Raw genomic sequence first — 24,009 nt, 5'->3', positions numbered from 1 at the left:
GGTGGCAACATCTGGTTCTGTCCTTCACTGGTTCAAGTCCTACATGGACCACATTGTTGGGATCGGCAACTGTGGTAACCTTGAGACCCTCTCCATGAAACCTAATAATCAAGTTAGAAATCTGGGGGTAATAATGAACTCAGACTTGAACTTAAACAGCCACATTAGGTCAATAACATCAGCAGCTTTTTACCATCTGAAAAACAGTGCCCAAAACCGGGGGAATAATGTATAAACCAGACTCAGAAAGACTAATCCATACCTTTGTCCCCAGCAGGTTAGACTACTGTAATGGCCTTCTCACTGGGCTCTCTAAAATGCTGCTGCTTGAGTCCTGACTAGAAGCAGGAAAATACGACCATATTAGTCCAGTGTTTAGGTCTCTGCACTGGCTTCGTGTTGCTCAGAGAAACAGCTCTCCTTTTGTACAAGTCTGTTCATGGTCTTGTGCCAAAGTACATCTCTGACATGTTAGAACCATGTAAACCAGCTCGGGCTCTGAGAACCTCAGGGAGTGGTCTCCTGCTGGTTTCCAGAGTCAGTACAAAGTATGGTGAGGCTGTGTTTCAGTTTTGTGCTTCTGAAATCTTGAATAGTCCTCCAGAAGATGTGAGACACGCCTTTAGAAATGTCCAAATCCAGGCTAAAAACATTTTTATTTAACTGTTCATATGACAACTTAAAGTATTTTATCTATACTATTTGATTTTATTTTAAATGATGATTGTTTTTATGATGATTTTATTCTATGGTTTTAATTTGAATTATGATTACTTTTAAGATTATTCTGGTTTTATTTTTGCATTCTTGTAAATTTCTGTAAAGCACTTTGAATTGCGTTGTGTACGAATTGTGCTCTATAAATAAACTTGCCTTGTCCATTTATGAGAGGCATTCCACTCTTCCACTACCACCACATTCCCCTACTTGGACTAACTGCCCAAAATTTGTTGCCAGGGACATCTCGGGGATATTGAGTCTTTCTGAACTGCAGATAAGTTCATTGTGTACAGATTTTAAAATAATTTCGCCACACCTATTGAGTGTGTGACAATCATTGGTACTTTAACTTTAACTTTAACTTAATTAAGGCGCACATTTTGACAGCCCTTGCTAAACAAAACATTGGTACAGTCAACCGGTACAACAATTTTTACATGTTGGATGCAAGATTTTTATTTTTAACAAACTAAATCTGAATAAAAACATTCAAAACAGTTTACATTGTATTTTTTCCATGTAATTCCAAAAATTGGTATAGAACCACTACTGCCTGGTGGGATATTAACTATTTTTCTTTTAAAGAAACTTGTAAGAACAAGGTAAATGAATAAATGCATCATTGACAACAACACCTTACAGAAATACCAATAATAATAAACTGTACAACTTACAAAACATATCAACATGGAATTATATTGAAAATATATACTTATCACCACAAAAACAAGAGTATTTATAAAACATGATGACATAACTTACCTAAAATGAGGGAAGTCATGAAATAAACAATTTGAGTCATTCTTGATGATTAGCTTTCACAAAAATCTACTTGATTACAATTTGATGTTTTTTTAATGAACTGCTGCGGGACTGATATTTACAGGTGTCTATGAGGCTGTGATTTGTCAAAAGTGAAACCAGTTAGTGAGACACATCAGCAGTAGACTTTCACAATAAGAGCAGAACAACAAGGTATAATAACTCAGTTTAAATTGTCACTCATCTCGCAGGATATGTTGGGTTTCTACTATTTACAAATCACTACAAAATTCAAATTTGTTTTTTGATTATTTTATGGAATTACTTTCATTTGTGTGCACTGTTTTTGACGGTTTGGTCATTACAGGGGACTTAAATGTGCAAGTGGATGTAGCCAAAGACAGGCATGCTAAAGAGCTCAGTGTTGTCCTTGAAATGTTTGGTCTATCTCGCATGTAAAGTAGTCCACCCACAGCAGTGTGCACACTCTTGATTTGATCATTATCAAGAGTCTTGGGAATGTTGTCGATCCTGCTTTATTGGATAGTTTTTGTGTTTTCTTTGACTTGTCAGTAGACCCAAACCAGCAGATAGGTCTGTGGTTGTTCGGGGAAGACTTAAAAATGACAGCATACGGACACAGTTTGTGGAAATGATTAGGTTTGAAAATGCCCCGTATGTTAATGTTGATGATCTGTTGAACTTTTATACGTCAAGTGTTGTCAATGTTTTGGTTAGAATGGTTAAAAGTAGGCAAAAGGCGCCACAGAGAAATGAAGACTTGTTCTCGACACAGAAAAGGGAGTGCCGCTGAGCTGAATGGAAATGTCAAAGTCAAAGTTCCAAGTCCATTATGAGATTTACAAAGAAAAGTTAAATGTTTGCAATCAGTAAATCAATCAAAGTTTATAGATACAGCCCTTAATCAAAAATGTATCAAAGGGCTTCACAAACCACAACGACATCCTTGGATCTGATCCCAAATCCGGGCAAGAAAAAACTCAATGAGAAACCTTGAAAGTGACCGTAGATGTGGGCACCCCAACCAGACTTTGTGTAGAACAAGGGAAAATATATATAGCCACTCTGCAGCTACATAGTCAAAAAGAGCTGGCATGTTTCACTCCTGTCACTGACAAAACAGTTGAAGAGATCATCCACAGTCTGAGTCCATCAACATGTCATCTTGATGAGTTACCCACTAGATTTCTAAAGTCTGTGCTGAGCAGTTTGTTACCACAATTTGCTCATCTAGTTACCATCTCACTTCAGACTGGAACATTCCCCAAGGCCTTAAAATTGCTGTCATTACACCCCTTTGAAAGAAGAGTAGTCCAGAAATCACAGAAATGAACAACGTTTGGCCTATATCCAACCTGCCATTCTTGGGCAGAGTCCTAGAAAAAGTTGTATACCAACAGCTCAGTGACTTTCTCCTGTTTAACAATTTGTTTGATACTTTTCAATCTGGCTTTAGGCCACACTCAGCACTGAAACAGCTCTGATCAAGGTGACAAATGATGTCCGCCAGAACACAGACGCAGGAAAAGTCTTTGTCTTATTACAGAGGTTGGAAAACATGGTGGGAATATCTGGTTGTGTCCTTCACTGGTTCAAGTCCTATCTCAACCATATTGTTGGAATCGGCAACTGTGGTAACCTTGAGACCCTCTCCATGAAACCTAATAATGGGGGTAATAATGGACTTGAACCTTAACAGCCACATTAGGTCAATAACATCAGCAGCTTTTTTCCATCTGAAAAACAGTGCCCAAAACCAGGGGAATAATATATAAACCAGACTCAGAAAGACTAATCCATACCTTTGTCCCCAGCAGATTACACTACTGTAATGGCCTTCTCACTGGGCTCTCTAAAAGCAGTTTATTACATCCAGAATGCTGCTGCTCGAGTCCTGACTAGAAGCAGGAAAATACGACCGTATAAGTCCAGTGCTTAGGTCTCTGCACTGGCTTCGTGTTGCTCAGAGAAACAGCACTCTTTGTGTACAAGTTGTTATGTATGTTGTCTTCTCCCTGCCTTCTCTATTGGTTTTTTCAGTTTCTTCCACAGTCTTTTGTCCCCAACGAGGCACACCTGCTGCTAATCATCTCCGGGTAGTATTTAAGCGCGTCTCCACCAGCTGGTCCCCGCCGGTTATTCTTCCTGAACTCTACTCTGACATGTGTTATCTTGACTCAGCTTCCCTGGTATGTTGCCTTCACATATTTCTGTTGTATTGACCTTGTTGTGTTTTTGTTTTTCTAGCCACCTTGTTTTAGAGGACTAGTTTTTTGCCACGCTGTGTGCGTTCCTGACCTTGGTTCCGCCAACCTCTGAAAGAGACTACTTTTGTTAGATTTTCCATGGTGTGCACTTTTTGCCCCATCATCCTTATTTACCATTTTGGACTTATTAAATATTTTCATTTGTTATCGCTTCCCTTGCCTCCATTCTCCGCATCCCGGGGTCCACCCTTGAACTCTATCCTAACACAAGTCTTTTCATGATCTTGTGCCAAAGTACATCTCTGACATGTTAAAACCATATGAACCATCTCGGGCTCTGACAACCTCAGGGAGTGGTCTCCTGCTGGTTTCCAGAGTCAGGACAAAGTATGGCTAGGCTGTGTTTCAGTTTTGTGCTCCTAAAATCTTGAATAGTCCTCCAAAAGATGTAAACACGCCTTTAGAAATGTCCAAATCCAGGCTAAAAACATTTTTATTTAACTGTTCATACGACAACTTAAAGTACTTTATCAATACTATTTGATTTGATTTTAAATGATGATTGTTTTTATGGTGATTTTATTCTATGGTTTTAATTTGAATTATGATTACTTTTAAGATTATTCTGGTTTTGTTTTTGCTTTCTTGTAAATTTCTGTAAAGCACTTTGAATTGCGTTATGTACGAATTGTGCTCTATAAATAAACTTGCCTTGCCCATTTATGAGAGGCATTCCACTCTTCCACTACCACCACATTCCCCTACTTGGACTAACTGCCCAAAATTTGTTGCCAGAGACATCTCCGGGATTTTGAGTCTTTCTGTGTTGCAGATGAGTTCAGTGTGTACAGTTTTTAAAATCATATTATTAATGATAAACGATTAATCTGCATTAACGCGCATTAGGGGTGTAACGGTACGTGTATTTGTATTGAACCGTTTCGGTACGGGGGTTTCGGTTCGGTTCGGAGGTGTACCGAAGGAGTTTCCACATGGACATATTAAGTAGAGTACCGCACGTTGTGTAAACAAAGCACAACACATGCTAGCAGCTAACGGGCTACGATAGACTGACCATACGTCCTCTTTTCACCAGACATGTCCTCTTTTGCGGAGCTGTCTGGGCGGAGTTTCTTAAAGGCCTACTGAAACCCACTACTACCGACCACGCAGTCTGATAGTTTATATGTCAATGATGAAATCTTAACATTGCAACACATGCCAATACGGCCGGGTTAGCTTACTAAAGTGCAATTTTAAATTTCGCGCGACATATCCTGCTGAAAACGTCTCGGTATGATGACGTCAGCGCGTGACGTCGCGGATTGTGGAGGACATTTTGAGACAGCATGGTGGTCAGCTATTAAGTCGTCTGTTTTCATCGCAAAATTCCACAGTATTCTGGACATCTGTGTTGGTGAATCTTTTGCAATTTGTTCAATGAACAATGGAGACAGCAAAGAAGAAAGCTGTAGGTGGGAAGCGGTGTATTGCGGCCGACTTTAGCAACAAAAACACGGCCGGTGTTTCATTGTTTACATTCCCGAAAGATGACAGTCAATCTTTACTATTGGCCTGTGGAGAACTGGGACAATGGAGACTCTTACCAGGAGGACTTTGAGTTGGATACGCAGACACGGTACCGTGAGTACGCTTCCAAACATTTGATCGCTTGCCCGTACGTGCGTGGCGCTATGTGCATGTCACGTAAATAATTCAATGTATACACCCTGATGATTATCTTGTGTGATGACTGTATTATGATGATAGTATATATGATAGTATATATCTGTATCATGAATCAATTTAAGTGGACCCCGACTTAAACAAGTTGAAAAACGTATTCGGGTGTTACCATTTAGTGGTCAATTGTACGGAATATGTACTTCACTGTGCAACCTACTAATAAAAGTCTCAAAAAGTCTCACGTACGTAACTTTGGGGAAATATATGTGCTGTACGAACTTTGGGGAGGTGAACGGTACTTTGGGCTGTGGGATTGAGTGTGTTGTGCAGGTGTTTGAGTTGTATTGGCGGGTTATATGGACGGGAGGGAGGATGTGTTTGTTATGCGGGATTAATTTGTGGCATATTAAATATAAGCCTGGTTGTGTTGTGGCTAATAGAGTGTATATATGTCTTGTGTTTATTTACTGTTTTAGTCATTCCCAGCTGAATATCAGGTCCCACCCGCCTCTCACAGCATCTTCCCTATCTGAATCGCTCCCACTGCCCTCTAGTCCTTCACTCTCACTTTCCTCATCCACAAATCGTTCATCCTCGCTCAAATTAATGGGGAAATCGTCGCTTTCTCGGTCCGAATCGCTCTCGCTGCTGGTGGCCATGATTGTAAACAATGTGCAGATGCGAGGAGCTCCACAACCTGTGACATCTGCTACTTCCGATACAGGCAAGTCTTTTTTATCAGCAACCAAAATTTGCGAACTTTATCGTTGATGTTCTCTACTAAATCCTTTTAGCAAAAATATGGCAATATCGCGAAATGATCAAGTATGACACATAGAATGGACCTGCTATCCCCGTTTAAATGAGAAAATTGCATTTTAGTAGGCCTTTAAATGCCTCAAATGTCCGGCATTTTGAGTTAGGGTTGCATATATTTTCAATGTACATTCAGGGTTAAGAAGGGGTTAAAAACAAAACAAATTGTGTGCACAGCAGCATTGGTGAGGGAGGGGCAGAGACAAAGAGAGCGATAGAGTTATGATAAACGCGCATGCGTCGCCAGGCTTTGCTTTTTATCCATAGATTTATCACATTTAATTTTTTATTATCTATAGCAGGGGTGTCAAAAGTGTGCCCCGGAGGCCATTTGCGGCCCACAGCTAATGTTTTAAAGGCCCACGGCACATTCTAAAAATACTATTAAAATAAACAAATACAAAACAAAAGTGAAATAAAAAAGCTTAAAGGTTAAATGTAATTTAGAAAAAGTTGCAATGTTGACTAATAAAACACAGCTGTTTTTTTTTCTTCTTTCAAACGGTCATTGCTCAAAATATAATATTGAATCAAAATCAGTGTTATTATGAATTATTGACCTATCCAAGGTTAAGATTACTTCCTATCAAATATTCCACTAAGAAAAATATTTTTGGTGGAATATTTAGCAAATTTGGTAAATAAATAACCCAAAAATGTATATTTTGTTGTTTTCTTACTGTACCGAAAATGAACCGAACCGTGACCTTTAAACCGAGGTACGTACCGAACCGAAATTTTTGTGAACCGTTACACCCCTAACGTGCATATTTTGACAGACCTTGCTAAACAAAACATTGGTACAGTCAACCGGTACAACAAGTTTTACATGTTGGAGATTTACTTGCTTGTACTACCATCCTGCTACTGAGCCATTTTCTACCGCTTATCCCTTTCCATAATGCAAGATTTTTATTTTTAACAAACTAAATCTGAATCAGAACATTTTAAACAGTTTACAGTGTATTTTTTCCCCTGTAATTCCACAAAATTGGTATAGAACCGCTACTGCCTGGTGGGATATTAACTATTTTTCTTTTAAAGAAACTTGTATGACCAAGGTAAATGAATTAATGCATCATTAACAACAACACCTTATAGAAATACCAATATTAATAAACTGTACAACCTACAAAACATATCAACATGGAATTCTATCGAAAATATATACTTATCACCACAAAAACAAGAGTATTTATAAGATATGATGACATAACTTACCTAAAATGAGAGAAGTCATGAAATAAACTAAGTCAATTTGAGTCATTCTTGATGATCAGCTTTCACAAATCTATTTGATTACAATTTGATGGTTTTTTTAATTAACTGCTACCGAACTGATATTTACAAGTGTCTATGAGGCTGTGATTGAGGCTGTGATTGAAGCTGTGATTTATCAAACGTGAAACCAGTTAGTGAGACACATCAGCAGTAGACTTTCACAATAAGAGCAGAACAACGAGGTATAATAACACAGTTTAAATTGGCACTCATCTCTTAAATTGTCGCTCATCTCACAGGATATGTTGGGTTTCTACTATTTACAAATCACTACAAAATTCAAATTTTTTTTTTGATTATTTTATGGAATTACTTTCATTTGTGCGCACCGTTTTTGACGGTTTGGTCATTACAGGGGACTTAAATGTGCAAGTGGATGTAGCCAATGACAGGCATGCTAAATAACTCAGTGTTGTCCTTGAAATGTTTGGTCTAAGTCGCATGTAAAGGAGTCCACCCACAGCAGTGTGCACACTCTTCATTTGATCATTGCCAAGAGTCTTGGTAATGTTGTCGATGCTGCTTTATTGGATAGTTTTTGTGTTTTCTTAGACTTGTCTGTTAGACGCAAACCAACAGATATTGAAATTCATGTTGGAATCAAATTGTATTAAAATGTTGAGACAAATGTAAAAAAAAGACCAAAAACAATTCACCACGCTGGTATGTGTGAAGACAATCAGGTCGGTCTACAAGATGTCTCTTATTTATTTTTCATCGAGTTGGCAACTACAATCTCTACTAAAGATGTGAAAATGACATTCTTCTACAAACCCCGTTTCCATATGAGTTGGGAAATTGTGTTAGATGTAAATATAAACGGAATACAATGATTTGCAAATCATTTTCAACCCATATTCAGTTGAATATGCTACAAAGACAACATATTTGATGTTCAAACTGATAAACATTTTTTTTTTTTTTGCAAATAATCATTAACTTTTGAATTTGATGCCAGCATCATGTGACAAAGAAGTTGGGAAAGGTGGCAATAAATACTGATAAAGTTGAGGAATGCTCATCAACCACTTATTTGGAACATCCCACAGGTGTGCAGGCTAATTGGGAACAGGTGGGTGCCATGATTGGGTATAAAAACAGCTTCCCAAGAAAGGATGGGGCGAGGTACACCCCTTTGTCCACAACTGCGTGAGCAAATAGTCAACCAGTTTAAGAACAACGTTTCTCAAAGTGCAATTGCAAGAAATTTAGGGATTTCAACATCTACGGTCCATAATATCATCAAAAGGTTCAGAGAATCTGGAGAAATCACTCCACGTAAGCGGCATGGCCGGAAACCAACATTGAATGGCCGCGACCTTCGATCTCTCAGACAGCACTGTATCAAAAACCGACATCAATCGCTAAAGGATATCACCACATGGGTTCAGGAACACTTCAGAAAACCACTGTCACTAAATACAGTTGGTCGCTACATCTGTAAGTGCAAGTTAAAGCTCTACTATGCAAAGCGAAAGCCATTTATCAACAACATCCAGAAACGCTGCCGGCTTCTCTGGGCCCGAGATCATCTAAGATGGACTCATGCAAAGTATAAAAGTGTTCTTTGGTCTGACGAGTCCACATTTCAAATTGTTTTTGGAAATATTGGACATCGTGTCATCCGGACCAAAGGGGAAGCGAACCATCCAGACTGTTATCGACGCAATGTTGAAAAGCCAGCATCTGTGATGGTATGGGGGTGTATTAGTGCCCAAAACATGGGTAACTTACACATCTGTGAAGGCACCATTAATGCTGAAAGGTACATACAGATTTTGGAGCAACATATGCTGCCATCTAAGCGCCGTCTTTTTCATGGACGCCCCTGCTTATTTCAGCAAGACAATGCCAAGCCACATTCAGCATGTGTTACAACAGCGGGGCTTCTTAAAAAAAGAGTGTGGGTACTTTACTGGCTCGCCTGCAGTCCAGACCTGTCTCTCATCAAAAATGTGTGGCGCAATATTAAGCGAAAAATACGACAGCCGAGACCCCGGACTGTGTTGGGCGACTGTTGCAGCCATGAAATTCTGAGTTTATTATTATTTGCAAAAAAAAAATAAAGTTTATGAGTTTGAACATCAAATATCTTGTCTTTGTAGTGCATTCAATTAAATATGGGTTGAAAAGGATTTGCAAATCATTGTATTCCGTTTATATTTACATCTAACACAATTTCCCAACTCATATGGAAACGGGGTTTGTAAGAATGTCTCTATTAAACATGTAACATGACATTTCTATAAAATAATAATTCTACTTGGTAGTTTTCATCTCCACATGAACAAGACTTCTCCAAATGACCATCAGAACTTACCTACCACAGCACAAGTAAAGAAATAGTTCCGGTGTTTGTAGTCCATTAGTAAATAATGCTGAGTCACTGTCCATCTCACAGCAATCTTACATTTACTTCAGAATATTTGATGCTAACTACATCTTTTTCTTGAAAGACACACAGATTAAACCTTTAAAGCTGTCAACAGATAAGTGAAAGTGAAAGTCTGCATGGATTTTCTACATTAACAAAATCATTAAATGTGTAGGAACTTAATACTTTTCTCCACTTGACGTCAACTTTTTGTGTTTTGACATTTATAGAGAGGAACCTCCATGCAGTATTTGAATGTATAAACACTGCCCCCTACTGGCAAAATACTATTCTTACAGTTATTTTTTCTCTCCAAAACATACCCTTCAGGATTTAAGAGTGTCAGACATCAGTTTAGGGCAGCACTGTGGTACAAGGGTTTAGTGCGTGTGCCTCACAAAACAAATGTCCTGGGTTCGATTCCCGGCCTCGGGGTCTTTCTGTGTGGAGTTTGCATGTTGTCCCCGTGACTGTGTGGGTTCCCTCCGGGTACTCCGGCTAACTCCCACCTCCAAAGACATGCACCTGGGGATAGGTTGATTGGCAACACTAAATTGGCCCTAGTGTGTGAATGTTGTCTATCTGTGTTGGCCCTGTGATGAGGTGGAGACTTGTCCAGGGTGTACCACGCCTTCCGCTCGAATGCACCTGAGATAGGCTCCAGCACCCCCCGCGACCCCGAATGGGATAAGCGGTAGAAAATGGATGGATGGATGGAGACATCAGTTCAGGGCAGCACTGTGGAACAAGGGTTTAGTGTGTGTGCCTCACAATACGAATGTCCTGGGTTCGATTCCTCGCCTGCTTTGTGTCGTTCATCTCACAGGAGAGAGATAAAGGCCCACAAAAAATGGGGGGCCACCGGGGACTGTGGGAGATTTGTTTCATGGCCGGAAGTGAGGGGGGGGTCATAAGGTAGTGGGCGTGGCTTCAATGTACCGCTAAAATAAGGGGGTCAGTGGGGGATTGATTTATGACCCCAGGAAGTGGGCGTGGCTTAAACCGGAAACAGGAAGTATACATCACATACTTATATATACGGCCATTTTATGTTTGTACTTTTGTAAAGCTGTCCACCATCTTGGTTGTAGTCCTTAAAGATTTATGACTCTTACAGGCTGACAAGGGTATTACAGTTGGTAGTTTTGGCGTGTAGTAGCCATCTTGGGTGGAGTCCAAGAATTTGTCTTTAAAAATGATGGATGTTAGTGTTTCTCATAGGAGACCGTCCAAATGCATGATGAATCACTATTCATGATCGCATGAACACAATGACAGTTACCACAGGGAGCTAACAACTGTTAGTTCCTATGGATTAGTGTTGGTTATTTTCCCCTACCTGGGATTGCCTTTAACACGGTCACATATGATACACCATCGAAGCAGACAAGAAGGCCGTCTTCTCCGTGGCGTTGGCAGAGATCAACAACAAGATCCTGGGTCAGACGCTCATCCTGTAGGGACTTTTCAGGACGCGGCCAGAGGTCCACCAAAGAGAACTTGTGAAGAGACTGATTGAGGGTTGTTGAATTTAGGACAGCGTGAAGAAGAGAGGACGCACACAATGCCTGTTTTTGAAATAAACTAGCAATGTTTCATCTTTATGTCAACAAGTCTTGTTTTCTTTCATCACAGGAAGTTGAGCAAGAAGATGTTTGACCAAAGGTAGAAGTATTAGGACGTACTCACACTAGGACATTCTAATCCCAAACCCAGGATTAACCCACTTACTCTTCTCTCCTTTTTGTGAATTCCAACTAGGGTTGCAGTTATCCATTATTTTAGTAATTGAGGATCGATTAGTTTATTCCATTAATCAATTAATCAGATAAAACACACTTTATAGCCTTAATGCGTATTGTAGAGATAAATAGTTGAAATAAACAAAGATTTTTGTACTTAACCTTCACTACCTTCTTTACTCCTTGTTTTACCTTTTTATTTATTATTTAATTACTTTATTTGACCTTCTATTTAATAGAATAGAATAGAAATTACTTTATTGATCCCTGGGGGTAATTCAGCACCACAGTTCGCTCACAATAGACAAGAATAATAATAAATAATATCCATCCATCCATTTTCTACCGCTTTTTCCCTTCGGGGTCGCGGGGGGCGCTGGAGCCTATCTCAGCTACAATCGGGCGGAAGGCGGGGTACACCCTGGACAAGTCGCCACCTCATCGCAGGGCCAACACAGATAGACATAATATATATAATATATTAAATATATAAATAATATAAATATATTCTACATTTAAGTGCAGTCAAGAAGGAACATAACTTACTTTAGCTTTATTTACTTACTTTTTACCTTCTACTTTGTTTTTAACCTTCCATACTCCTTGTTTACCTTTCTATTTTACATTGTATTTAACTTATTTTACTTTTATTTACTTGATTTGATTTCTATTTAACCTATTTTACCTTTATATACCTTCTGTACTCCTTGTTTTACCTTTTTATTTACTTTATTTGACCATCTATTTAACAAATGTTACCTTTATCTTTCTTACTATTTAACACATTTTACTTCTATACTTTGTTTTACCTTTTTATTTACCTTTTAAGTTATTTCACATTTAGTTACTTTATTTGACCTTATACTTAACTAATTTTACCGTTTAGTTACTGTTATTCCCTCCGAGGTCTTAATCAAGGCTCAAGTTGTTCCTTCTTCTCCCACAGACATTTAATTCAGCCACGCCTTCTTCTCGTTAACAACGATGCCAAAATAATGCCGTCAGAACTAAATTAGAAAAACAGAACTTACAATTAGTCTGACACCAAATAAAATAAAACACATCGATGAGGTGGCGACTTGTCCAGGGTGTACCCCGCCTTCCGCCCGATTGTAGCTGAGATAGGCTCCAGCGCCCCCCGCGACCCCAAAGGGAATAAGCGGTAGAAAATGGATGGATGGATGGACATTGATTTCACAGACATCAGAAAGAATCATACCTCATTAACCTCTTCCATCAAATACTTGCTGTCTCATGCTGCTTCCCTTATTCCGTCACATATTAATTGTCCCCCCAACAATGTGACCAAACCGGAACAAAAAACATGTTCCTCTCCAATTTACATGGGTTTTGTAACAAAAAATAAAGATAACATATACTTGCATGAGATTACCAAAGGAAATACATTTATAATCACATTATATGTAAATATGAACTTATATTTATACATTGTATTTATTTATTCTAACCACCTATGAAATGATATAACATATATACAATGTGCTTCTGTCAGCAGCTACAGTTACTTTCTTTTACCTTCTATTTAACGTATTTTACGTTCTATACTCATTGTTTAATATTTTTATTTGCCTTTATTTGACCTTCTGTTTATCTTATTTTACCTTCTATTCTCCTTGTTTGACCCTTTTCTTCACATTTTCTTCAACTGATATTACCTTTTATTTACCTTGTTGTAGCTTCTTTTACAGGGTAATTACAAAGCATAAAGCCATTAAATTAATATTGAAAAAATTAAGGCTTTAGAGGGCATTAAAAAACATTAAATTTTTAAAAAATCATACAGTTTTAGGCCGATATTATGAGAAAATGTGCTCCCGTAAAAAAATGCTAACCAACCTTACTGAGCATGCGCACACATGCGCATCAACGCTAAAGGTTTCCTCGGAACAAAATAACCACATCAAGTAAGGTTAAAAACATTGTTTTTATTTTCAGCATTACCTAACATACCAGGAAACAAACCGAAACTAAAACGTTATAAACCTTGATTAACCTATTGTGACAAGCTCATGTATGAATAATAAAAACGACTATTTCGGAAATTTTCTGAAAATGTCATCAAAATCCGTCTATTATGTTGCTAACCATCAGATTATGCAACTGGTTGCATTTTTTAATGAAGCAGCACATTTTTTCACAACAACGGGACCGATAGTCAATAAGTCAATGAATGGAACGATAAATTAAAATAAACTTAATAACTTTGCCGTCGTCGATAAATTGCTACGTCTGTGTTTCTTTCTTCGGCTCTGGCTTTCGAACTTGCCACAAGAGGTCTCACTCAGTGCATCGCTCTCAGCAAGTTTATTCGACGGTGGAATTACATCAGCAGAGTGATCCTCTTGTCCGTCATCCACAATCTTTGTTTCGGTACGAGCAGGCGGGACCTACTTGCAATTGTCTCCCACACGTTCTCCTGCGTGTGATATAATGTTGTTGGCGACACTCACTTTAATGTTGGCGCTGGAACTAATCATTTTATAACAACGGTCACTTTTAATGTGCACGTTGCTTTAAAACCGTAAGAGAAGACGTTCGCCAAGGTGGGCTGGGTGAACCCAGAAATGATGTCATAACAAGTTGACCAATCACAGCTCTTTTTTCTCTAACTTTATTTCAACAATGTTATACACAACATTCAAACAATCAGAACATACAACAGAACATGTCAAAATATATATATAGAAAATATTTGTCCTCAAAAAGGTTGAACCAGTAATTAAGACCTTGAAATAACTCGACTATAACGAAATAATAAACAAAGAGAGCATGAACACGTGCAAGGGATAACAAAACAAAAATAAAATAAATACAACAAAAACATCATATTGCAATTTAATTAACTTAATTTAGTTTTTGATGGAAATGGTGTTTATAATGTGTTATAGGATGTGGGAATGTGCAAAAAAAGACCTCCAAACTTTACTCAGTGCAGAGAAATCACACATGCTATTAGCTAATCACAATTTGGCGATTAAAGTCAGACAGCAATTATTTTGTCAGATTTATTTGGCGTGACCAACAAAGCAACTTCTGCTTTATAAAATAAATGAAAACAGAAATACACACTAACTTTTAAAAGCCGTCTAAGCCAATTGTAATTCACTACAGAGTAACAGTCAATGTAAACTTTTCAACTATTCAAAATTACCATTGTCAAATTCTTACAATTTTGTCTATACAGACAAATTATTTGATAAAATATTTGTATTGTCGTAAGCTAAGCTACTAGTTACTCTCCATTTAATGTAGCTAAGCTACAGGCGAAGCTATCCCCACAGAATTGTAGCAAGCTGCATTACACGCTACATCAACACTACATACATACATACATACATACATACATACATACATACATACAGACATACAGACATACTTGCAAAGTTGCGGCATGATGTACAAAACGAGGGGGAGGACACTGACTGGACACACATGAAAATAAAGGAAGTTAAATAATATTATAATAATATCAAATAAAGACTAAAATATACACTATAGCTTATATATACAATGACTGTTTTAACACAACAGTGGCAAAGTGACAATAACCCGGCTAAAGGAAAAGTGCAAAACATTTGTCACACAACACAGATATTGACAAACTTCATCTTCATATGGCCGGAAATCAATAAAAGTGAACTTTTCTTTGCTCCAGGACTGGAATACTACGTAACTGTAATACCAGTACTAAGCAGCATTGCTGCGTTCCCATCGTCTACCTCCTCCCTGTTTGGTTTGCTTACACAGCTGTGCACTGTCATGTTAGCAGGAACAAAACAGAACGTTATTCAAATGTTAAAAACAATGTCAATTAAGTAAAAGTACAGGTAAAATACCTATTGATTCACCCTGGAGTTATCTAGCACCGACAACTCACAGGGTTTTGTAACCCCCCTGCAATTCCCAGAAGGCAGCCAAAAGGTTATTATTACTTTAAAAAGTACCACTCAACATCGACAATTAGCCCTTTTTTTTTTGTAAATGCACCCATGACATCAAAATGTGGTGGACCACTCTAATGCTCAGATGAGTGGGAGGGGATTGCCTGACTAGAGGGATGTTTCATACATCTACAGAGAGTTGTTGTGTTGCTGTAGAACTGTAGGTAATAGTAGCTGTAAATATGTCTGATCTGAGTAGAAATACTATTTTTTATGTAGTCAATATCCAAGCGCCCTTTTGCAAAACTGCCATTGACTTTTTAGATTGATGTTTTTATTTGATAGTGTTTTCATTTCTGTAAAATGTTTTTGTTTTAAAAACATCTATAAGACAAAATGTTGTTCATCTGCATGACAATGACACAATTCCAATACAAAGTATCAGTATCAGTTTGTAAACGGCAAATACTTAATAATGTTATTTACATCACATGTGGTAGGTGTTTAGGTCTGCACGGTTTCCAAGTGGTTACCATGACAACATTATAGTCTGCAATTCATTACTCCAGTTTCCTCCTACATCCTGAGAGTGCAAATCTAAAGTGCATATAAAACTAAACTCACTTTTTGATCATAGACGGTTCAACAGCATCATAACATGATTGTATCATTATAAATGGTGTACTGTAAGTTTCCATACATTTAACATTGTACTCTTTTATACTTCTGATAACCTAGAACATAGGTGTCAAACTCAAGGCCCGTGGGCCAAATCTGGCCCGCCACGTCATTTTTTTCTGGCCCACCATATCATTCCAATGTGGCCTGCCACGTCATTTTATTGTGGACAGTCACTTCTCTTTATTGTATTTATTCTTTCAATTTTGCATATGTTCTACACTTAAATATTGTCGTTTTTTTTTTGTTAATAAAAAATAATTACTTAAATATCTGCTGGTCATCTTCACTTACAAATCTCAAAGTAAGTTATTGATCAATATGTAAAAGAAATATAATAATCAAAAACAATTATACTAGAAGATGCATTTGAATAAACACCAACACTTTTAAATAATCCTGATGGCCAGAAAACATGTGTTTTTTTTAGATAAAAAAAGATACATTTTTCCTGTGTATGGAAATGTATGGGACACCATGTACAGTAATGTCACCATCTTTACTGCTCACATAATCAATAATCATCTGTAAATGTTCAATAATGACTCATGGTTAGGCCTGGTTACAATTACTGTAAGGTATGCATTAAAGGGGTTTGTGGTGTTGACACCAGGAGTCCTGATTCATTATTAATGAATGTTTTCCTCTTTTAGAGAAGCGGAGGAGGGGACTTTTCTCATTGTGACATGATTTAAAGTGCCTGTGTTGCTTGTTCTGATAACTTCTACTCGCCAGTTGATGGGTGTTGCTTGACTCAGTAAGTCATCTTCATGTTTCACATTTTCTCCTCCATAAACTTGCTGATCCTTTCTGGTATCCTCAAATAGAGTGATAGTGTTCATGTCTGTGGAGGTCAAAGAAGGATTAGAAGAAGCAGTCTACTGTATATTTAGTACTGGAGTTGCTTCAGAATATAAAATATAAATTGTTTCTGGACTATAAACCGCACCGGAGTATAAATCGCACATTTTCAAATATTTTTCTAAAAAAAATGGGAAAAAACGATTTTTCCATATATTAGCCGCACCGATATATAAGCCCCAGATATATACGTTGTGAAAATTAGTTATTTACACTGAAATATTTTGTAACTGTTTATTTACATATATCAAGTGTTTGCACACAGTTTTTGTAGAACAGCAGTCATTGATGTCTCTATAAAATAAATGAGATTTTCTCCTTTTTTAATAAGGTTCAATATGTTTATCAGGATTCTTCTTCCTTGTACTTTATAAACACTGTGAGTTTGAACAATTTCTTACAGTGGATCATTTTAGTACATTGTTTGATTTCTTCGCATAATATATAGTTAGTACCAGTGACGTGCGGTGAGGTTGATGGCTGGTGAGGCACTGACTTCATCACAGTCAGATTTACAAACATATGAACCCTAAAGAGTATCTTATTGACCATTTGATTGGCAGCAGTTAACGGGTTATGTTTAAAAGCTCATACCAGCATTCTTCCCTGCTTGGCACTCAGCATCAAGGGTTGGAATTGGGGGTTAAATCACCAAAACTGATTCCCGGGCGTGGCGCCGCTACTGCCCACTGCTCCCCTCACCTCCCAGGGGGTGAACAAGGGGATGGGTCAAATGCAGAGGACAAATTTCACCACACCTAGTGTGTGTGTGACAATCATTGTTACTTTAACTTAACTTTAACTTTACACATACAAACTGTAGCACAAAAAAAAAGCACATTTAATAAAAAAAACGTTATTATGGTCTTACCTATATTTATAAATTAAGTCCATGCGCCGCTGTTGTGCTGGATTAATGAACCCCCTGACGGGAGTGTTATATCAACTAAAGCCCTCACTTAAACTTTCCACGTGCAAGATTGAATCTATTTAAAAAAGTGTAACCGAGGGTTTATAAATGTCGCCTATACTGTAGGAAACTACAAAATAACAAACACGGAGGCTCCAGTTTACACGAGGACCACTTTATTTACCTTCTTTCAAAAACTTCCGCTCCACTCCGTGTCATCACTTCCGCTCTGAGCGCCTTCAAAATAAGAGCTCAAGGTATATACTGTATAACAGCGCATAACAGGAACTTAACATCACAAAGAGGAAAGCCCATAAAAATAGGTTATAAAAGTTATTTAATAAGAAGCCAAAAAGTGCAAAAACAATAATGTTCGTGTTGGAGGAGTTGTGAATTAGGTACACCTGCAGTCTGCAGGTTTACCTAATGTTGTGGCCCTGCAGTCATTCACAACTCCTCCAACACGAACATTATTGTTTTTGGACTTTTTGGCTTCTTATGAAATAACTTTTTTAAATAGATTCAATCTTGCACGTGGGAAGTTTAAGTGTGGGCTTTAGTTGATACAACACTCCCGTCAGGGTGTGCAAATTCTACGACGGGGGTGCAGGAGGCGGGACTACTGGAGCCTCAGCTAGTGTGTCTTTTGCAGCCGTTTTATGATCGCTCAGCACAAGAAATACGTAACACTCATACAGTTGTTGACAAAATACACTGTACATTATATACCTCAGCTAACTAAACTATGGAAATGTATAATATAGTTCATATAGCAATACGGTCTCACTGCACAGCAGGCCAGCAGTTAGCCGAGTCATTGCGCAATCCATGTTGAGGCACTGAGTGACGTGCCTCAACTGGCTGCTGTTCACCGCATCGTCTCTTCTCAGTATTTGAACGGCAAATGTGAAAATTCAGCGATTTTGAATAAAAATAATCTAAAACTGGTGAAGTTAAATGGAAAATAACTTTATAGTATAATCACTAGATACATTTACCAATTTAATAATTGTTTTTTCTTTTTACATTTTTTTCTTTCCATGATGGCAGGTGAGGCCCTGCCTCACCTGCCTCTAGTGACTGCACGTCACTGGTTAGTACATCCATCCATCCATCCATTTTCTACCGCTTATTCCCTTTGGGGTCGCGGGGGGCGCCGGAGCCTATCCCAGCTACAATCGGGCGGAAGGCGGGGTACACCCTGGACAAGTCGCCACCTCATCGCAGGTGGTTAGTACATAGTAGGGAAAATACGTCAATGAAAAAATAAGTCGGATCACAAAGCAGAACATGGTAACTAACTACTTTAAATCTTCTCAGTTATATTTGTCCTTTTGTTCTAAAGATAACTTTTCGTTCTGTCTCTGATTGGAAAAAAAAAGGTTTGTGCTCTGTCTAGGAAGAAAGTGTTTTCTTTTTCACGCTGTTTGAACACTGTAACAAACACTTGGCAAACATGCAACATCACAAAAATGTCCAAACTTGTTAGCAAAGTAAGGAAACTACTAAGATCCTGGCAAGCTATTCAAAAATAAATGTCTAAAATAAGAACACAAGTCAGATTATAAATCAGAACATAAGTGTATCAACTTTAGTTTACCTGAGTCAAGCTTTTCTTCTGGTTTCTGCTGTTTATTTAATTTCTCTTTAGAAAGAAGTGTTGATGTGCTTTCATTATGCTGTTTGGACACTGAATCATCTAACAACAACACAAAGATTACAATCGCGTTAGTGAGGTAAGGAAATTAACGTCCCAAAAAGCTATTCATTACATTTAAATAAATAACTCTAAATAAAAAACTAATATGATAATTTGCTGATGATTAAGTCAATTGTAATTAAGTGAATATGAAAACATTACATGTAACTCTAAATTGAGAATCGTACCTTTTTTTACACTTGGTCTTCTGTTCCAAATATATGTATCCAAAAGTGCTGCAAGATCAAAGAGAAAATTAACATTTCATAATATGTAATGACATGAAAAAGACAGGAATAAAGCGTGATGTAGGTTTAAAGGTTGTGCACACAAAAAGTATTACTTTTAAAATATTTTTGAATGTACATGATATTAATTCATCATCAACAGTTTAATTCTCTCCATGGGATGAAAGAGTGCATCGTTTAAATCATTAAAATATTTTTTAAAGTGTTGTGTCCTTTGTTATATTGAGTTTCTGTACCTTTTAAATGTTGACGTTTTGTGTATAAAACACAACACACGATGATGACCAGAATGAAGTTACAGAATAGGATGATAACCAGTCGAGCATCTGATCTTTTACCTGCACAGAAAAACAAAAGTCGAACTCAAAGCAACTCTTTAAAGTACATTAAATCCAAAATAACATTTAAATAATGTACAACCACCATTTGAATATTTATCTTCCACCATTATTGATTATAATTACCCAGGAAGCAATCCTTAGCGGTGAATGAAGCCGTTTCATTGGTCAGAGGGTTGCTGACATCACAACGATAAACTTGATCATCATCTTCATTCCTGACAGTTATTGTTAAATTTGGTCCAGTCTGCTCCTTTCCTGCTGAGCTCCACTTAAACTTTAATAAATGAGGATGTTTGGACTCTGTTGAGCACACAAGTGTCGCCTGCTTTGTGTCGCTCATCTCACAGGATATGTTGGGTTTGGATACTTTGTCTGTAAGAAAACAGAAGGATGGTCAACATGAGGTCAGATGTTTTTTTTTGTTATTGGGGTGGAGATTCATGTAGTGTTGAGTCGTGTTCACATTTGAGCTCAAATGTAACACAATCAACACTATTGTTAATATTTATAGTGCTCAATATTTGTGTTAAAATGTTTATGAATGGAAATGTAAACTTACCTATAACTTCAATTGTACACAGGAAAGTGTCAGGCTTGTTGTTTATGTTCATTTCTAGGAGATAGACTCCACTGTCTTCATATGTGGCGTTTTTGATGGTGAGTTCTGCAGAGACCCGGTCCAGAGTGATTCTGTTCTTGTATGAAGAATTCACAATGTCCTCCATGCCAGTAAAATATACCACATCATTTTCATTATGTAGCCAGATAGATTCAATAGGTTGTTCAGAGATGGATGGCATCAAGTGTATGTCCTGACCCTTCAGGATATATTTCACATCCTGTGCAGAAACTGTGAAAGGGACATAAACAGATAGCAAGTTTCCGCTGTAGTGGTGCACCATTATGACCCTTTTTTATAAACAAAACACAAGAGACTTTAATGTGTATAAACACAGCATTATCTACTTTGCACGATTGTAATGAGAGTAATTACCATACTAACAAATAACATGTTACCTGCACTTTTTCAAAAAAGCAGCTTTTGTCACCTGCACTTTTTAATGTTCAAAAATAAAAAGGTAAAAAGTGGTGAAATTACTCTCTGCACTTGACCCATCCGCATATTCACCTCCTGGGAGGTGAGGGGAGCAGTGAGTAGCACCAGTGGCCGCACTCAGTAATCATATTTGGTGATTTAACCCCCAATTCCAACCCTTGATGCTGAGTGTCAAGCAGGGAGGTAATGGGTCCCATTTTTGAAATATTTTTTGGTATGACTCGGCCGGGTTTGAACTCACGACCTACCGATCTCAGGGCGGACACTCTAACCCAGCTTTTCTCAAAGTGTGGGGCGCGCCCCACAGGTGTGGAATAGAGACATGACAGGTGGGGCGCGAGGAACGGGAGGACATTTCACTTTAATTTTTTTTTTTTAAATTATATTCTTAGATTTTTTTTTTTTACTATGCTTTCATTTTCTATACACACTGTAAATCACTTTGTGATTCTGTCTGTGGAATCCGCTATATAAATAAATGTAAATTACTTATTTTTCCTGCAGGCTTTAAATTTCTCGGTAGGAGCGAAAGTTTGACAGACATAGCAACAGTAACAAATGGGGGCGGGGCTAAGCGGATCAAACTATGGCGTCACATTAGTGCCAAAAATCCGAGCGCATAAAAACTGTTATCACGGGCTGATTCTCCACTTCGTGCGCGCGCGACACCCTTTTGCGCGCGCGTGGTGCCTTTTTGCGCGCGCGCGGTGCCTTTTTGCGCTTTCTGCGCGCGCGCGACGCCTTTCTGCGCGCTCTCTGTGTACTCCTGGCATCTCTCCTCGCGCTCTCATGTTTCTTTTTGGCACTTTGGGGGCGGGTATGCTTAGACGGCTCCTTCTTTCTGATTGGTCAGGCGAAAAATGCTGACAAATGCTCAGAGCCAATCAGAAGTATAGCAGGGCGGATCATCGTCAATATGTATCAAGATTTACGGAGGAAGAAGTGGATAAAGAAAATGTCGCGCACTGATGAAGGTTATTTCATACCACATAAACCCAATAAAGGGTAATACAAAATGTGACCCAAATAAATAATAAGACAACAAACACCATAATCACATCTTTCAGCCAGAACTGGTCCACCAGCAATAACATCCAACCATAACATTATTTTATATTTTCACTTCTTCTTGAACATTTGCTTTCTAATTTATGGAATTTCTTTTGATTCAGCCATAAAATAATCTTTGAATTTAGTTTTTAAAATGTTAAAAATAGCTTTTAATAATGTATTCTGAAACAGTTAAAAATAATCAGAGAACTGACTAACACTGACCCCACACAACTATGTTGCACAATTAAGTCTTTTTTTTTTTTTTTTTAAAGCGAAAGAGGTAATTTCAACAGGTACAGCATCCTATGTCATATCTACATGTAATAAGATTTGTAACAAGACAAACCGTTTGTAAATTGGTCGAAAATCGAGCAAGTTATGGTAATTTAATTAGTACATGTACCATTGACATCAATGTAATGATTGAGGCTAGATGTCCGAGGTAAGATGGCTACAACGTTGCTACACTGGAGAATGAATGATCGCGCCCCACCTGTCATGTCTCTATTCCCCACCAGTGGGGCGCGCCCCACACTTTGAGAAACGCTGGTGTAGAACAATATTTAGTTTTGTAGCAAAACACACAACAAATGCAACACAACACAAAATCAGACCTTTTTTTCTACCTTTACAAAGTCTACATTTATAAAGAATTATAGGAAAAGCAGCATCAGAACTTACCTGCAGTGAAAGTGCACATGAAATAGACCAGAACATGTTGGTAGTCCATTATAGACGATTCCCTTTCACTGATTTTACCAAACTAGTTTGCTGTCTTTTGATAGCTTTTCACTGACCACAGCAAGTCAACAGGGTTTGATTTCTCAAAGTGAAAGCAATATAAACTACAACACCTGAGTTTCTTATCAATTGATTTTCAAAATAAGAGCATAGCCAGAGCATGTATGGTATGTAAACACTTGTAAAGTATATGAAACAGCTGATTTAACATTGTTAGACCTCTAACTTGTTTCTTATATTTAACATCAGAGTTTTGTATTTTAACTTTGACAAATTACTAACTAGATTTTTTAATCTGAAAAAAGGTACTGCATGGTTTATTTTTTATATGCATGTGTGCTTATCAAGATTAAAGTTCACTGTAAATCATCATCGAACTTTTATTGCAGACTCCAACGTCCAGTGACGTGCAGTCACGAGAGGCAGGGAGGCGGGGCCTCACCTCCCATCATGGAAAGAAAAAAAATGTAAAAAGAAAAAAATATATATTAAATTGTTAAATGTATCCAGTGATTATACTATAAAATTATTTTCCATTTAACTTCACCAGTTTTAGATTATTTTTATTCAAAATCGCTGAATTTTCACATTTGCCGTTCAAATACTGAGAAGAGACGGTGCGGTGAACAGCAGCCAGTTGAGGCACGTCACTCAGTGCCGCAACATGGACGGACTCGGCTAACTGCTGGTCTGCTGTGCAGTGAGACCGTATTGCTATATGCAGGGCCGGCCCGTGGCATAGGCCGTATAGGCAAATGCTAAGGGCGCCGTCCATCAGGGGGCGCCACGCCAATGCCACAAATGTTGGAGGAAAAAAAAAAAGGAAAAAAAAAAGTTGGTATTATTATTTCTAAATACAAAAAATAATCCCACGTTAATTAAAATGCAAAGTAAAGCCTATTTAATAGTA

General features: G+C 37.9%; 1 long non-coding RNA gene across 1 annotated transcript; it reads right to left on the bottom strand.

Annotated features, from left to right (window-relative positions):
• Positions 1 to 13,982: 13,982 nt before the first annotated feature.
• Positions 13,983 to 19,897, bottom strand: LOC133608262 (uncharacterized). The gene is made up of 3 exons (XR_009815534.2): positions 19,848 to 19,897; positions 19,561 to 19,659; positions 13,983 to 17,033 (listed from the first exon to the last, which is right to left on the bottom strand). It is a non-coding gene; the product is annotated as an uncharacterized lncRNA (long non-coding RNA).
• Between the last annotated feature and the right edge of the window lie 4,112 nt (positions 19,898 to 24,009).

The sequence above is a fragment of the Nerophis lumbriciformis genome, linkage group LG06 (genome assembly GCF_033978685.3).
Source record: "Nerophis lumbriciformis linkage group LG06, RoL_Nlum_v2.1, whole genome shotgun sequence".
Classification (NCBI taxonomy): domain Eukaryota; kingdom Metazoa; phylum Chordata; class Actinopteri; order Syngnathiformes; family Syngnathidae; genus Nerophis; species Nerophis lumbriciformis.
This window is presented reverse-complemented; position numbering and strand designations above follow the sequence as displayed.